The 16,775-nt window shown below is 37.8% G+C and overlaps 1 pseudogene across 1 annotated transcript in view; it reads left to right on the top strand.

Annotated features, from left to right (window-relative positions):
• Positions 1–16,775, top strand: part of LOC308187048 (adhesion G-protein coupled receptor V1-like) — a 148,724-nt pseudogene that overhangs the window by 33,088 nt on the left and 98,861 nt on the right. Inside the window, exons 20-28 of the transcript XR_013956118.1 lie at positions 986–1,730; positions 3,085–3,458; positions 5,291–5,467; positions 8,445–8,625; positions 9,246–9,448; positions 10,102–10,231; positions 11,849–11,929; positions 13,255–13,394; positions 15,782–16,391. The product of XR_013956118.1 is annotated as an adhesion G-protein coupled receptor V1-like (transcript). The remainder of the gene's footprint in view (positions 1–985; positions 1,731–3,084; positions 3,459–5,290; positions 5,468–8,444; positions 8,626–9,245; positions 9,449–10,101; positions 10,232–11,848; positions 11,930–13,254; positions 13,395–15,781; positions 16,392–16,775) is intronic.

The raw sequence follows: 16,775 nt of genomic DNA, 5'->3' as shown, positions 1-16,775 counted from the left end.
ATGCCTCTTGGTTTTTGAAATTAAACTTCTTAAAGTTCAGAAGTTTCATTTCAAAAACCAAGAGTTCTGAATTTCAGATACATAGATCTCCATGCACAAAATATAAAACAAAGATACTAACAAAGAAATAACAAAGGTATTAAAGGTTATGTGTGTCTACCATAATAGAGGTTGCTTTTTTGTTTGTTTGTTTCCCTAGAGGAGGTAAAATACTTGTAGTTACCACTTCACATGACTTAAATTACAACTTTAAATTGCTACTGGACACATTTCCTAATCTGGATTAATTCCACTTTAGTACTATTCATGGTCTTCTGTGCTCTGATACAAGTGAAAATGTGTGTTGGCCTTTCCTGTAAGTGAAGTCCATACGGATGTACAAAAGATTTCCTGCTTATAACAGGTAGATCACTGTACACTTTGAACACGGAGATTCTCCATTCACAACATGATCTTCATATCATGAATTCTTACTGTGCAAAGATAGATGACTAACACCAGGACTGGGCAGCAGTTTTAACACACAACTGGTTACTGTTTCTGCAAGGTGTATGTACTTCTGTATCAGAGGCAACAGGCAAGATTTTGCCATTCTCTATTCCTGTAAGTCTTTGAGCAATACAAGAATTGAATTTGGCCCCCATGCTTATCAAACGAATCAAAGGTAACCTACCTTATTGGCTAATTAAGAAAAGATGGACCTTGTCATGTTTCACCTGAAAGACATCTGTGTGTTTTACAGCTGAAAAATAGCATGTGGGTTTGTTTTCTACTGAAATTACATCAGCACAGTGTTTTAAGAATAATACAATTAACCTATGTAATTTTCAAGTTAGATCATTTGCTATAAGTCCAGAGGATCTTAAAGGAGGGTTTGAGGTTTTTTTAGAAACTTGTTTTATTAAAAAAAAAAAAAAGTACTTTGAAACTTTTTTCTGAGTGTGTTGTTTAATCATTAACTTTTACTCTAACTTCTATTACGCAGGTGGGTCTCCTGGTCCTGGTGGTCAGTTATCTGAAACCAGTCCTACTGTAACTGTCATGATCCCTTTCAATGATGACCCTTTTGGAGTGTTTGTTATAGATCCAGAGAGCCAGGACAGAGAGATAGTGGAAGATACTCTTTCTGAAGATGACCTTTCCTATATTACGGACTTCACCATCTGGAGACAGCAAGGCACCTTTGGTGTTGTCCGACTAGGTTGGGAAATACTGTCTAGTACCTTCCAAGCTGGACTGCCATCAATGGTAGATTTCTTGTTGCTTGGATCATTCCCAAGCTCAGTACAATCACAGCCCCACATGAGGCGCCATCACAGTGGAACAGACGCTCTGTATTTCAGTGGAAAAGAGGATGCATTTGGCATTATCGGTCCTGAATACCCATAACAATGGAAATAATGCAGTAACCAATTTTACATTTTCAGCTTGGTTAATTCCTAATGTCAGTACAGATGGCTATATAGTTGAAAAGGATAACGATAATGGGACTTTATATTATGGTGTGAAAATTCAGACAAATGATTCTCATGTTTCTGTAGTGCTTCATTATACAGCATTAGGGTCCAATATGACATACATGGCTAAAACATCAGTCATGAAATACCTGGATGAGAATACTTGGCTTCACGTTCTGATTACTCTGGATGAAAGTATAATTGAATTTTACGTTGATGGAATTCTAGTTCTGGGAGGAATGAAGAGTCTAAAAGGAGAAGCAATTCTTGATGGTGAGCCTTTGCTATTTTTCTCCATATATAAAGCTCTGAAATGCATAGTCTAGCCACTTCAAAGGTGGAAGAAATACACTGAAATGATTATATCTGTTAAGTTAATTGAAAGGAATGGATAAGAATTCTTTGAGGATTTTCAGAAAGCCTATGGAAATTGTGTGAATGTTCTAAAAAATTCAAACTGCTGCGATGTTGAGTGAGAGTAGAGGACTATTAATTGTATGGTGTACTGTTTTATTTCTGCTTTTAAAATTCCAGGTTGAAGTTTAAGAAATCAAATTTTCCATTTGTAAAAAGAATAGTACTTCTGCAATTAGTAATTTCCATCACACTTGCAGTACTGTAGCTAAGCTGAGAGGCTGAGAGGTTTTTTTTTTTTCCCTCCCTCGGTTTCTAGAACAAATATATGTGAAATGCAATTATGCTTTTATTGCTAGAAGGATATGTCTGTGCTGTAAATTTTCTTTATTAGTGGGGATGGCGTGTGTCTGGGGATAATGCAATAGTAAGGCAAGTATGTCATCTCTCTCCGTTGAATGTTGGGTAATACACAGTGGTGTGCATAGCAGCCCAGTTTTTCTCAGCATCCTCCACTTTGTGCCCTGGGACTTTTATCAGTTCCTGTGGTTGCTCATCTCTACAACTGCCACTCAGTGTCATGTGTATGACAATACACTGAAGAGCACAGCTTTTTTTGTTTGTTTGTTTTCTTTCGTTTTCTGAAAGGCAACTGAAAACAGCTGATGTGTGTGTTTTAGCACAAGAGCATAGCATGGCACAGAATAGGATAGAGTAGGAATGAATATGAGGCAGCTGTGATCCTATAGTTTGGAGACAGAGAAATATAAATGCTGTTGTAAAAAGAGTTTGGAATTTGCATGGAATTACAGTGTGGTGGATGAAATGGATGTCCAGAAGGGTTAATGCAGTAATCATGAGTATCATCAGAATGGATCAGCTGCCCTAGCAGAGGGAAACAAAGTAGGATTTGTTCAGCAAAACAAGGGCTAAAAGGGGTTGCAGTTCTGCTCTGAAAATCTGTGGAGGAAAGAGGGAGCCTCAAGTCTCTAAGACTTATAAAAATGAGGGATGATGATAATGTGCTGCTAGAACTAATAGGATGAAAAACTTGGACAGCATAGGATGGAATTGTTTGGCCTGTGAGGACTTACCTGTAACATTGAGATGAGGCTCAAGGAACCTCCTGATTTTGGATCTCAAGATCAATATGATTCCTCATCCAGGGACAATGAACAGTTTACCATTGGTTTTTAAGAAAAACAGGTAGTCAGTTGCTGACTGTTTCATACAAATACAATAACATGAGAAAAAATTATAATTTCCTTCTCAGGTCCAGGAATAGTAAGAATTGGAGCAGGAATCAACGGCAGCAGTAGGTACACAGGGTTAATGCAGGATGTAAGGCTTTATGAGCGTAAGTTGACACGAGCAGAGATCTATGAACTTCATGCAACTCCTGCAAAAAGTGATGTCCACCCTGTCTCTGGGTATTTGGAGTATTGGCAAGGAGAGACCAATAAATCATTCATCGTGTCTGCAAAGGATGACAAAGAGGAAGAAGGAGAAGAATTATTCATACTAAAGCTCATTTCTGTGCGTGGTGGAGCTCGAATTTCACAAGAAAACACCACAGCAAGATTAAGAATACAGAAAAGTGATAATGCTGATGGTTTATTTGGCTTCACTGGAGCATGTATCCCTGAGGTAAGGTGGTCATAATGGAAATTGTAGGTGATATTTCAGGCACAGAAAGCTAAATGGCAGGACCAAGTGACCTGAACAAACCCTAGATTTTGCAGTGTTTGCTTTTGTGGTTAAGCAAAGTTTTCCTAGGATTTGGAGATGCATATGTTCTGTTAATACAACCTCAGTTCCACTGGGATTTACTATATAATTTTAAAAAACTAAAGAAAAAAATGGTTAAGAAAATTTAGTTTACTATATAAACTGAAGACTAAGGCTTAATTTTTTTTTTCTAGAAAAATATTTTACCTTCACTTCTGTTACATTTGAGTTACCAGTTAAAATGTAAGATTTAATTCTCTGGTTTTTTTTTGAGAATGGATTATTGCAAAGATTTTTATTTTAGTTTTCTGTGTCACATGATGTGTTTGAGATAATTTTACTAGAGATCATGCAATGACAAAGTGTTATGGATTTTTCCACCTTCATTTGCTGTCATAAACTAAGTTATAATTTGCATATGTTTGATGTCAGTTGGTTGATTTAGTAGTGGTTTTTTTTGTTGTTTTAGTTTTAACAGATGAAATCTTTTTTCAGTGGTATCCATTCTATATGCAGAGTGTAAACTTGCTACTTTTTGAGGAGGCTTGAAATAAACATAAATCATTCTTTACTTCTTTAATCAATTATAAGGGGGAATAACATGATAGCTATCTCTACTGGTATTGGATTATTTTGTGGAAAAAAAAATTTAATATAGTTTTCATTTGGGAACTCTTATGAGCTTTAATTACATTCTTTTTTAATCAAAGTGCTTATGATGTTTTTAAAATAACTGTCTTGCCTGAGTGATACTAGTTTTCAGTTTGGTTCAGTTTGCTTATTGTGTGCCTACCATATGCTATGATAATAGATTCCTTCAGGTTCAAGTACCTCTGATACGCTGTGATGCCACAGATCATCAGCCAACCATGAAGAAAAAAAATAATTATATGGCACGGTAATTGTTTTGCACCTATCATATGTCCATTTCACCAGGGAAGTATTAGAGCTCTTAGTGGTGATGCAGGAACACAGCATTTTTTTACCAGTAGTTTAACTGTGCATATCTGTCTACTAGGCAGCTGAAGTCACACACAGTATCTATGCTTTCTTACAAAGCAGCCCTGAAATTTATCTAATGCATAAGATAGCTTTAACCTTTCCAATAACTTTCAGATAAAATTATTTTCTATGTTAATTTTATGAACGTTATTTTCTAAAATAGAAGGTCAGTACCAATTAAAGCTTCATTCCAGAGATGTGAAGTTGTCGCTGCAGAAGTCATGTTATCTGTGAAGATACAGAATTGTAAGGAGGACAGTAGAAGAGAAAAATCTGTTTTTCTGAATGATGATGGTATAGTTTATTTCTATCCATAGTGTGTCTGGTTAGAGAAAGTGCTGATCCAAATCTTTCTTTAAATTATTGCTAAGGAAAATTACAATATTGACGTTATTATAAAGCAATAGTTTCATTTGCTTTCGACAGGTACATTTCAAGCATATTGATTCTGTCTCTGACGCATAGTTTTAGGAAAGGGGTTGTGTCCAGGACGAACTGCAGTGTATTGTTATTTGTTACCTTAATAGTCCTCAGGGAGGCATCAGACTTTTGCAGATTCCACTAGGATTGTTCTGATTGGCATCAAGGTCAGTTTCAGCTTCCTAACACTCCAAAAGAGCTGAAAGTAACATGACAGCAATTTTTTACTTGAACATTTGTCTGGCATTAAATATTTTCGTGTTATTTAATGAAATTGCCTTGATTTACTTTGACAGTAATAAACGTTCCAAATTTTTGCTTTCTTCCAGACTGCTGATGAAGGTTCCACTATATCCTGTGTTGTGGAGCGTACAAGGGGAGCCCTAGACTATGTGTATATAAAGTACATTATCTCACAGGTTGATTCCACTGGCATTAATTACTCTGTTACCGATTTTTCTAATAGCAGTGGCACTATCACATTCGTTCCTTGGCAGAGATCAGAGGTAAACCCTACCTTCCTATTAACAATTCATCCTGTCCTTTACAAACCTCCTGGAAAATACCTTCTGAGGGTGCTTGGCTGGTTTGCATACTAGAGAGTGTTTACTTCACATGGCTTTTCTTATTATTATTTTTTATTTTGTTATTTTATGTTGTTATTTTTTTGTTATATATATATTTTCTTTCTTTCTTTTTTTCCATCCCTGACAACAAGAAAGTGTTATTTGTAGCTCTGTGTATATGTCAGTTCAAAAGTCACCATGTGTGCATGTACATATTAGATATATGTACATATACATAAAAAATATTAACTGTATTTATGTGTATGTGTACATATACTTTAAAAAGTGTAGATAGTCCATGTACTTTCGAAATTGGAAAATGATCAGGTTTGATCTGAGTGTTGTAACTCAAATTTATGTCCACAACAATTAAATAGGCAATAGTAAGATTCATTGCTGTTCTTGCACTCAAGGCTATCCAGGTTCTGTCTCCTTTTAAATTCAAAATCAGAAACAGGAGATTAAAGGTGTTCTTGTAACAATAGCTGTTTTTGAGTCTCCCTGAAATGATTACTGTCTGCTTTAATCTATTCCTCTGCATAAAGTGTGCGAGCAACTGGAACATAAGGAAATTATTCAATATTCTGGCCTTAGAGACACCTGAAATTGGTAATCAGAATTGCATCTCTGAGTTGGGGGAGAGAAAGAGAAATGATACATAAGGGAAGCTTTAGCTGCTTCTGAGAAAGCTTTCTAAAAGTCTTACGAAATTCCTTATCTGAATTAGTTAAAAAAAAAAAGAAAAAGAAAAAAGAAATACCAGGATACCAGGATACACTGAAGAGTAGGAATTCAAAGCTACAGAGGCCCACAATTAAAAAATTATGTGGGCAGACTGGAGGTCCAAAAGAGGGCCAGAAAGATGATCAAAGAGCTGGAGAACCTGTCCTCTAAGGAAAGACTCAAGGGGTTAGATCTTTTCACCCTTTAGAAGGGGACTTTGATCCCATTATTACAGTACCTAAAGGGCAGCTCCAGAGTTGACAGAGGCTCTCTCTTCTCAAGAAACCACAGGAGAAGACAGAGGGCAAAGAGTACAAAGATAGAGTGGGAGAGGTTTTGTCTTGAAATTTTTTACAACTACTGGAACGACTTCCTTAGGGACAGGGTCGGGTTGTCCCGACCTCAGCATCTGGGCCAGGGCAATCCCAAGCACAAACACAGGCTGGGCAGAGAAAGCACTGAGAGCACCCCTTGGGGGGGGAAGGACCTGGGCGTGGTGGTTGATGAGAAGCTCGACATGAGCCGGCAATGTGTGCTTGCAGCCCAGAAAGCCACCCGTACCCTGGGCTGCACCAACAGCAGCGTGGGCAGCAGGGCGAGGGAGGGGGCGAAGGAGGAAATTCTTCCCTCAGAGGGCGGTGAGGCCCAGGCCCAGGCTGCCCAGAGGAGCTGCGGCTGCCCCATCCCTGGCAGAGCCCAAGGCCAGGCTGGATGGGGCTGAGGGCAGCCTGGGCTGGGGGGAGGTGTCCCTGCCCATGGCAGGGGGTGGCGCTGGGTGGGCTTTAAGGTCCCTTCCAGCCCAAACCAATGTATGGTTCTATGGTAAAATTCCCATCACCAGGGGTGCTTAAGATGCAGTTGAACATGGTGCTGGATTATTTCATCTATTTTTTTTTTTTCCATGAAACATTGAACTTCATCTTTTGATGTCCCATCCAACGTGGGCTGTCCTATGATTAAAATTCTGTGGTAATAAACAGCGTGTGCTAGAAATAGAAATAAAAATAATCTGTTTCAATGAATTCAATCCTGATGTACAGCACAGAATTGTTAAATTTATTTGAAGAAGTGGTGCGGGACCACAGTACTGTAGAAACAACATACACTTTCTATTATTGTTTGTATAATAAGGATGAATTGTGAGTAGAAAATACCATCCTCAGTTTCACTTATATCAGGCTGCAGAAGTCAATGTGGACTCAAATTCGCTGAAGTCATTTGCAGGGATCCCAGTGACTTCACTAGAACTGTGAATCTGGATAATGTAATGACTGGCAAAAGCGTGTGGTATCTGAAAATAGTTCATTCATGTTATAATAGTTTGTTCATTCAGCTTTATTTCTCTGTGAAATGATATCACTGCATTTCATACAATCATATATAGCAGAAATTTCCAAAGCTTTTCTAGCATGGCAACATAGACGAGGCCCACATTACTCTATCTAGTGGCAGAAAATGGCTGATGTAGGCTCTTGCTACACAGCTTACTGGTCCAATTTACTGCATACATACAGAGGAGCTAATGTGCATGGCTCTAAGAAACGGGCTGGTAGCAAGCTGCTCTTCAGGTGGGATATCCTAAGGGACTTTCAACTGACATTTGTAATCTACTCATTACCATGCCTCTAAATATGATCAGCTACTTAAATGTTTTCTATATGTTTGTCCGACCATATCGAAACATAAAGAAAGATGGAATTTTCTGAAGTGAATGTGTTAGCGTGTTTAGAGCAAGGTTATGTTAGTAAATCGTATGATCTGCAGGTCAAAGTGTCAGGTGGTATAATAAGCTCAATTTATTTGCTCTCTAAATTGGATTAATCACTGTAATGTCTCTTCATAAGCATAATTTCAAAAAGTTTTTAAAATTTATCAGATATTTCATGTTCAGTACATGGAAATTAAACTCTGCTTTTGTGAAGATATACAAAACCAACCAAACAAGTATTTATTATCACTTATTTATGTAGTTTGAAACAATTCAGAAAATATGCCTTCCATTTCCAGTAGCTTGGAAGCATTGTTTTTGGAAAGCATATTCTAGACATAAAATGTTATCTTAGAAATTAGTTGAATTTATGTGGAGAGCAAAAATAGTGTCCTTTGCTTTCAGAACTATACAGCAGATACAGCTGACTGACTAATCAAAGAATGTTGCATGGTTTGATTTCTCCATGATTTGGTCCTTCTCTAGGTGTTAAATTTGCATGTTATTGATGATGACATTCCGGAGTTAAATGAATATTTCCGTGTGACATTAGTCTCTGCAGTGTCTGGAGATGGGAAACTAGGTTCAACTCCTACCAGTGGAGCAAGTATAGATCCAGAAAAGGAAACTACTGATATCAGCATCAAAGCCAGTGACCACCCATACGGTAACAATGATGGGAATTATACAGCTTTGTTTCAGATTATTGTGTAGTTCTTTCCAGTCAGATGAAAACTTTGCTTGGTTGTAATAGTTGAGGAAGCAATCTCATATATTCCACTTTATCTAACTTGAATTAATTCATTGTTTATATACATGAATGAATACTGAATTAGTTTTCTTTTATAATTTTACAAAAAGGCCTCAAATCTTCCCTGCCCAAACAAGCAATGATTCTCTTGTGAGGGCAAATAAAGGCTCTGCATGTAGTTGATCCTGTCCAGGTTTTTCATCAAATGAGAATTCCTGACAATGAGAGTCATTTCTCCATATGTCTTGTACCAGTAAATACGCAAAACCGTGGCCTGTGAGGCTCTTTTGGGAAGAGAAGGTTTTATTATTGTGCTGTGCCTTTTATCAAGACTGACAAGAATATCAGTGAGAGAAGGTAAGGCACACAGCACATCTCTGGAAATAGTGTGATTGAGGCTTAAGGGTATACTGGTATATGTGGTTTTTAATTTCAGAACCATCACAAGATATGTTATCAATCACTTTATTTAAATTGTTTATCATCTTTAAAATTTGTTATGAAAAGCCATGTAAGTAGTAATTCTTGTCTTCCAGGTCTGCTCCAGTTCTCTGTGGGGCCACCTCCTCAGCCAGGTGATAAAATGATTCTTCCAGCCTCTTCTGTGCCCCATATTACTATTAAAGAAGAAGCTGGACACGTCAGATTACTGGTAGTTCGTGCACAAGGCCTTCTTGGAACAGTTCTGGTGGAATACAGAACAGTGCCAGTCACAGCTTTCAGTCCCAAAGATTATCAGGTATGGCAACTGCCAAGGTGGTATAATTGTTTTGGAATTAATTAGAGTTATTTATCGTGGAGATAGCTTTCAGTTTGACTGCTCTAGCCCAGCTATGATTCTTTCACAGAAAGACTACTTTACAAGGTGATGTGGCAAATGGATATGTAATATTCACTTAAAAATATACATCATGTGACTTCTCCATTCTTTTCTCTGCAGTAAGTTGCATTGTCTAGGAAAAGCCTCTGGTTTTGAACTTTTTTTTTTTTTCTTAACAGAGTTTTCAGTGTAGCAATTTGTGAGTTTTGCTGTTGTTACAGACCATATTATTCAAGTGCATGTACAGGTTAACATTATGCTTGTACATACTGGGATTTGTATATGCCTAGCAAAATAACCTGCATGTATCTGCACTTGCTTGTCCAACTGATCATTTGTGCAGAAAAATAAGAAAAATGTACATGAATGCAGATGCTCACCAGTATGTCAACTTAGATGTCTTCTTCTTTTTTTTTTTCTTTTGTAAAACAGATTTTTCAGATTTTTTTTTAAAGCTTAAGTGAGGAAAAGTAGATGTTTTGAAAAAGACAAAATGAAGGTTCTGTTTCTTTTTTTTATATGGATGAAAACATTAGACTTGAACAAAAATATGAAGAGCTCTTATATTGCAGGCTGTTGTGGGTACACTGGAATTTCAGCCAGGAGAAAGATACAAGTACATTACTGTTAACATCACTGATAATACTATTCCTGAATTAGAAAAAACGTTTAAAGTGGAGCTGTTGAACCCAGAGGGAGGAGGTAAGGCACATATATCAGTCCCTTAGTTGTATTTTCATGACCTCTACTCGTTCATAAAAATCTTGTCTTTCTTGGCATTATTTTCTATGTTATTTCTGAAAACAAACAAAAAGCACCTCTACATCCCCACCCCCATACAGCTGTCTTTTTTCGTAGGGAAGAACTGTTCCTCAGTTCTTTTCTTAATCCTTGGTGGAAACAACCAGATCCCATAGCAAGTATATTATTACCATGTATTAGGGAAAGTGTATCACTGCCATCTGTTAGGTCATCTAAAGGCAATTGCTGCTTTTCACTTTGTATAACTTCATGGTTGGTAATGAGAACTAAAATAATGCAAAAATATATTAGCAATATGTTGCATTTCAAAAATATGGAATATTTATAAAATATTTAAGGCTAAACAGTCAAAGTGTTGTGTTTTTGTTTGTTTGTTTTGGTTTTGTTTTGTTTTGTTTTGTTTTTTCTTCCACATGAGTGAAATCAGAAGAACTGCAATACATAGGTCAAATGGATTATAGCAGTAATAGGCTGTGGATGTTGAGGGCCATAGGGAGTTTGCTGAGCTGTAGCTGCAGAGGTAGCTCGTAGATAACTGTCTGTAAGAACAAGACAAACACTTGAAAGAATTATTGGTTTGAAGGGCTAGTCTGAAGGGACGGCAAAGCATAGTGGTGCTGCCACATAAACCCCTGAATACCTTACAGATTTTTTTTTCCATTTGAGAAAAATTTTAACGGAGATTGTAAAGCTTGTTGGAGGGAAAAGTAATTAGAAACACTGACAGCCATAAATTGATTTTTTTTTTTAAACTGATGTTATTTTTTTAAACAATTCGGAAATTGCAAGTGTGGTCCCTTCTGGGAGGATGTATCAGATTTCCTTGAATTAATCCAGCTCTCTGCTATGATTGTATGTGTCTATGGTGCAACATGGTCTCAGTGATTCTTTTGGTAAAGTCTTGAGACTTTTCACGTATTTTGTCTTTTTGGTTGAATAGTTGTTTTGTTAAAAGGAGTCAAACTTTTCTCTTTCAAATTGTTGTGACAGAAAATTTACAACTAACTTTAGTAATCCAGTAACTATATAGCCTTTTTAAAATGAGCCTTCTTTTTGGCCTTTCCAACACAAACACAAAGCTTATGAAGTCCCCATTAGTTAAGTTTTCTGCAGATTTTCCCAACATTTTCACTTTGTGAGAAAATATTAGAATAAGGAGCTTGAGGGACTTTATCGTCTCCCCTACCTTTTTTTTTTTTTTTTTTTTTCAATTTAGATTCCTCCATGACAAGCCTCAGTTAGGAGTGAGAAAGGGGAAATACAAAATGGGGACACAAAGAGGGAAAGAGAGGAAAGATAAACTATGTGTATGTGTTTTCTTTCATTCTGACTTCCCATTGCTATTTCCAATGTCATAAATTAAGTAAGAGGTGGCATATGTAAATATTTCAGTCTTTATTAGAACTCCTGTACACTTTCAGAAGCAAAGTTGATACCTTCCTAGAGTGCTTCCCTCTTTTTTTCCTGTTGTCCAGAATAGTTTAAATTTCTCTTTGCTTGCGCTCTGATTTATAAATGTATATATGTGTATATATCTGTATGTCTGTCATCTTAAAGTTGCTGAGCTCTTTAGAAATGATGGCAGTGGTAGTGGTGATGGGAACATGGATTTCTTCCTTCCAACTGTCCATCAGCATGGTAAGCATTTTGGATTAATCTTTATTTCTTTATGCTAACTGTAATATCCCTCATGAACTACACTACTGACACAGTTTATCATAGTGTTATTTTGCTTGTGGTTTGAGATATATCATAGAGTCCTGTCAAAACATTCTTTCCCATTTTAAAAAAGGCTTAATTTCAACAACAGTCAATACTAACCGTAATACAGAAAATAACAGCTTCTCTATCTTCAAAGCTGTATTTTTATAGAACACAATGTAGTTATTCCAGAAGTAGTTAGAAAAATTAGCTTTGTTTGTAAATTTTGTAAAATTTTCTGGAGAGCAAAGAGGAGAGAAACTTTTTAAATTTAAGGTAATTTAAAAATTACCTGACTGTGTGTTTTGATACTTTCTTTTGCCACTTGCTTTATGCTTTGATCTCTGCATCTCAAAAATACTCTTAATAAAAAGTGGTGTTAGCTCTTTTTTTTCTAAAAGAATGCTTTGATTATTTTTCATTTTTGAAGTCTATTTTTGTCACAACATACAGAAAACAAAGATAATTTAATCTTGAGAAAATTAAAAACATACAATATGCAGAAATAAGATGAAAACAAAAGCACCTACTATGAGGGAAACGCTAATGATGGCGGATTTTGAATTAAACCCTAGAGACCTGAAAATATTGTGTTAGCACCCATTATCGAAATCAAATAATTTATTCCACAGTGACAGCCTGATTTTCTGTTTTATTTGAAAATACAAAGGAGTTCAGTTTGAACCTGAGAGTAAGTCTGTGGTTTAACCACTTTTTGGAACTTCCTGGGAAGTGTTGTTTCCTCTTCTGTGTTTCCAGATTTTTTTTAAAATGCCAGGCTCTTTCTCTTTCTAAGCAGCAAGTTATCTCACACAAGATGATCATTATAGTAGTAGAATTTCCTGGACTAGCTTTTTCTTTGTTCCAGCTTCAGTTAAAATAGTACCTGCTTTTGTCCTGTCTGCACTGCTTACACTGTGTTTTACCACGTAACTCTCCCCTACCCTAAATTCTAGTTCATTTTCCTTAATTAGACAAGTAATTTTATTTTTGATCCTCTCTTAAAATATTTGCATTTTATATGTTGCTTTGGAGTGTTGTTCCATAGAAGGGCTGCCAGGACTGCATTATTGAAAGTGAGTTCCTTATCCATGTGGATAATTATTCCACATTTAAAACAAAAAAAAAAAACACACCACAAAATGCAAAACAGCAGAAATATTCCAGTTATGCTTTTCTGTGTGCTTTTTGTAACAAACTTCCTTAGCTTTTAAGAAAAGATGGTATAAAAAAATAACTCATTTTGGCACTTGCACTTACAGCCAGCTTGGGAATTGCATCCCACATCGTTGTGACTATTGAGGCTTCTGATGATGCTCATGGCGTCTTTGAGTTCAGTACTGAGTCACTCTCGGTAAATGGAACTGAGCCTGAAGATGGAGATAGCAATATTATGTTGCAGGTTAGAAAGTTTTGGGTCTCATATTGCTATGCAATCCTCTTTTATGTCTATTTTACAGAGCATTCTGCAATATTTTTATAATAGGTCTACAGCATTTTAACTTAACTTTATCATGTACATTTGTCTTGACATTTTATACTTCACTTTCTAAAGTGTATCTTTCAGCTTAAAACTAAAATGTTTTATATAAGTTTAAATTTACTTCTACTTGTTTACATTTGAGGTATGAATATTTTAAAGTAAGTGCTGATGACACAACAAATACAGCAAAGCTAAGATGATAAAGATTACACTGTTTTTAAAATTAGTTTATTTTTAACTCATCATGTCAATGACTTTGCACTGTATATAATGGAGGGGCTGGATTGTGTGCAGCTTGCAGTTGGCAATGACATGCTTAAGATCCTCCGGGTAAGGATTAAGGGACATGGAAATAAGTTATAACAATAAGATGAAGTTGTTGTGGGAGTCTGCTATAGACCACCCAGCCAGGAGGACAACATTGCCAAATTATTCTATAATGAACTAAGGGATATCTCTAGGTCATCTGCCCTTGTCCCTGTGGGTGACTTCAACTTCCCAGATGTTAGCTGGGAATACCATACAGCCAATACAAACAGGTACTGGAAATTCCTGAGGCACGTTAACAATAACTTGTTGGTACAGTTACTCTGGAAGCTGACTAAGAAAGGTGCCCTCCAGATTTGTTGCTTGTAAACAGTGAGGGTCTTGTGGGTGAAGTGGTGATTGGAGGCTGTCCTGGCCATAGTGACCATGAGATGGCTGAGTTTAAAATCTTTGGTAATAGGAGGAAAACTGCCAGCAAAAGTTCAGCCCTAGCTATGGAGACAGCAGACTTCAGACTACTCAGTGAACTAGTTTGTGAGGTCCCCTTGGAACCTGCTTTTGAAGGTATTGGAGTCCATCAGTGCTGGTTAGTTAAGTAACACCTCTTAAGAGCACAGGAACAGGCAATTCCAAAGAGTCAGAAGTTGAGCAAGCTGGGCAGAAGGCCAGCTTGGCTGAGCAGGGATCTTATTCTAGAATTTAGGCGAAAAAGGAAAATCTGTGGGCATTGGAAGCAAGGTCAGTTGAACAAGGACTACAGAGGTGATGTTCACTCAGAGTTGAAGCTGGCCAGTACTGTGGGGACAACAAAAAGTGCTTTTTTTAAAGTATGCTAACAGCAAAAGGAGGAGCAGAGAAAACATTGATCCATTACTTGTTGAGGTTGGTAACCTCACAAATAAGTACGCCAATAAAGCAGAGGTTAATGCCTTCTTTGCCTCTGTCTTTAACACCAATGATGGGCTCGGGGACACCCAAAGCTCTGAATTTCAGGACTGTGATGATGATAAACTCCCAGCCAACTTTGAACTTGTGCAGGATTTGCTGCTCCAGCTGGATGCATATAAGTCTATGGGGTCCAGTGGGATTAATCCCAAAGTACAGAAAGAGCTGGCTGATGTCATTGCAAGACCTCTCTCAATAATTTTTCAATAGTCTTGGAGTCTGGAGAGGTCACAGTTGACTGGAATTAAGTTAAACGAGGAAGTGCTGGATTCTGCACCTGGCAAGGGGCAATGCTGGCTGTACGGACAGGCCTGGGGACAAGAGGCTGAAGAGCAGCCCCATGGAAAGGGATCTGGGGGTTTTGCTTGACAGCAAGAGAAATATGAACCAGCAGTGTGCCTTAGCAGCCAAAATGGTCAACTGTGTTCTGGAGCATAAGGCACAGCAATGCTGGATGGTCAAGGGAAGGGATTGTCCTGCTCTGCTCTGTGCTGGTGAAGCCTCACCTCTAGCACTGTGTGTGCTACAATATATGAAGGACATAAACTATTAGAGAGCATCCAAAGGAGGGCTACTATGGTGGTGAAGGGTCTAGAGGGCAAGAAGTATGAGGAGCGGCTGAGGTCCCTGGGTTTGTTCAGCCCAGAGCAGAGCAGGCCGAGGGCAGGCCTCATGGCGGCCTGCAGCTCCCTCACGAGGGGAGCGGAGGGGCAGGCGCTGAGCTCTGCTCTCTGGGGACAGCGACAGGACCCGAGGGAACGGCATGGGGCTGGGACAGGGGAGGGTCAGGCTGGGGGTTAGGGAAAGGTTCTGCACCCAGAGGTGGTCGGGCACTGGGACAGGCTCCCCAGGGACATGGTCACAGCACTGAGCTGCCAGAGTTCAAGAAGCATTTGGACTACTCTGTCAGACATGCGATTTGATTTTGGGTGGTCCTGTGTGGAGTCAGGTGTTGGACCTGATAATCCCTGTGGATCTTTTGTAACTCAGGATATTCTGTGATTCTGTGACTTTGCTGTATGCCATTTTACACTTTTATGTTCTTCTTTCTTATAGTACAAAGAAATACATAAATCTTTGTGTTTTCCACTTAGGTTGTGAGAACTCATGGGGCCCTGTCTGAGGTGACTCTGTATTGGGTCATAGTCTGTGATCTTACAGAAGACCTGGTCTCTGCATATGGGAATGTAACATTTGATGTTGGCCAAGTGAGAGCAAATATTACCATACAAGTTTCTCCTGACAACGTGCCTGAACTGGATCAGGTGTTTTCAGTTTTGATCATCAATGTGTCCAGTGGTCGTCTTGGAAATCACACTAATGCAACATTAACAGTTTTAGCTAATGATGATCCATATGGACTGTTCATCTTTTCTGAGAGAAACAGACCAATAAAAGTTGAGGAAGAAACAAAAAATATCTCCCTGACAATAGTAAGGCTTGGTGGTCTTCTTGGTACAGTAGTGGTTACATACAGAACTTTAGGTGATGATGAAAAGTCACCCTTTCTTCCACCTGATGTTGTTAGAGCAATACAAGGAGAAGATTATATACCCATTACTGGTTATGTGATCTTCGCAGCCAATGAAAGCGAAGCCACAATATCTTTGCCTATTTTGGATGATTATGATCCTGAGAGGTCAGAATCTGTTTTTGTGGAGCTAAACAATACTGTTTTGATCGACAAAGTACAGGATCGGCCAAGTAAGTGTCTTTCATATGTAAACCCAAAGCTTAAATATGTAGGCTAATATTTATATTTAATAGGATAAAATGCAGCAATTGAAATTACAGTAAAATTTTACCTCTGCCTAACTCTGTATAGTTAAGAATCCTGTAAGTTATATGTCAGAGTATCTCACATTAAGTATGAAGATTCTGTGTGTCAGCATATATTTCCTTTACCACAAAATTTTGTCAGGGGTGGACATTTCTTTCTCCCTTCTGCATCTGCTTTATCCCAGGTGTTTTAGGCCAACTGTATTACTGTATTGGTTTTGTGTGCTAATACCTGCTCACCTGTTGTTTCTGTAAAGCACAATGATAGGAAATAAGCTAGTTGCACTTACTGAAAGCGAAAAAAGCCTT

Source organism: Anser brachyrhynchus (genome assembly GCF_964034855.1).
Source record: "Anser brachyrhynchus genome assembly, contig: SCAFFOLD_126, whole genome shotgun sequence".
Classification (NCBI taxonomy): Eukaryota; Metazoa; Chordata; class Aves; order Anseriformes; family Anatidae; genus Anser; species Anser brachyrhynchus.
Note: the sequence above shows the minus strand (reverse complement) of the source record. Positions and strands in the feature narration are given on the sequence as shown.